The sequence below is a fragment of the Notothenia coriiceps genome, unplaced genomic scaffold, assembly GCF_000735185.1.
Source record: "Notothenia coriiceps isolate Sejong01 unplaced genomic scaffold, NC01 NC01_scaffold00000339, whole genome shotgun sequence".
NCBI lineage: Eukaryota > Metazoa > Chordata > Actinopteri > Perciformes > Nototheniidae > Notothenia > Notothenia coriiceps.
Window position 1 is genome coordinate 6,302,760 of NW_011333040.1, and position 225 is coordinate 6,302,984.

Genomic DNA, 225 nt, shown 5'->3' on the forward strand with positions numbered 1-225 from the left:
CCCTGATGTAAAATTGAAGCGACGGAAACCAAAATAGCAAGATTGGTATTTTTTGTTTTATGTTGTTGGTAGCTGCATAAGCTGTTTTTCTGATTTTTCCTCCTGGCCAAGTTGTTGCCAAGCTTCAAAGCCCGACACGAGAAGTGAGTAAACAAATGACCGAAGCCCATCGTGTTATTGCATTAGGTCAGTGTGCTGGTGTTGTTTGGTGTGAGATGTCTCTCC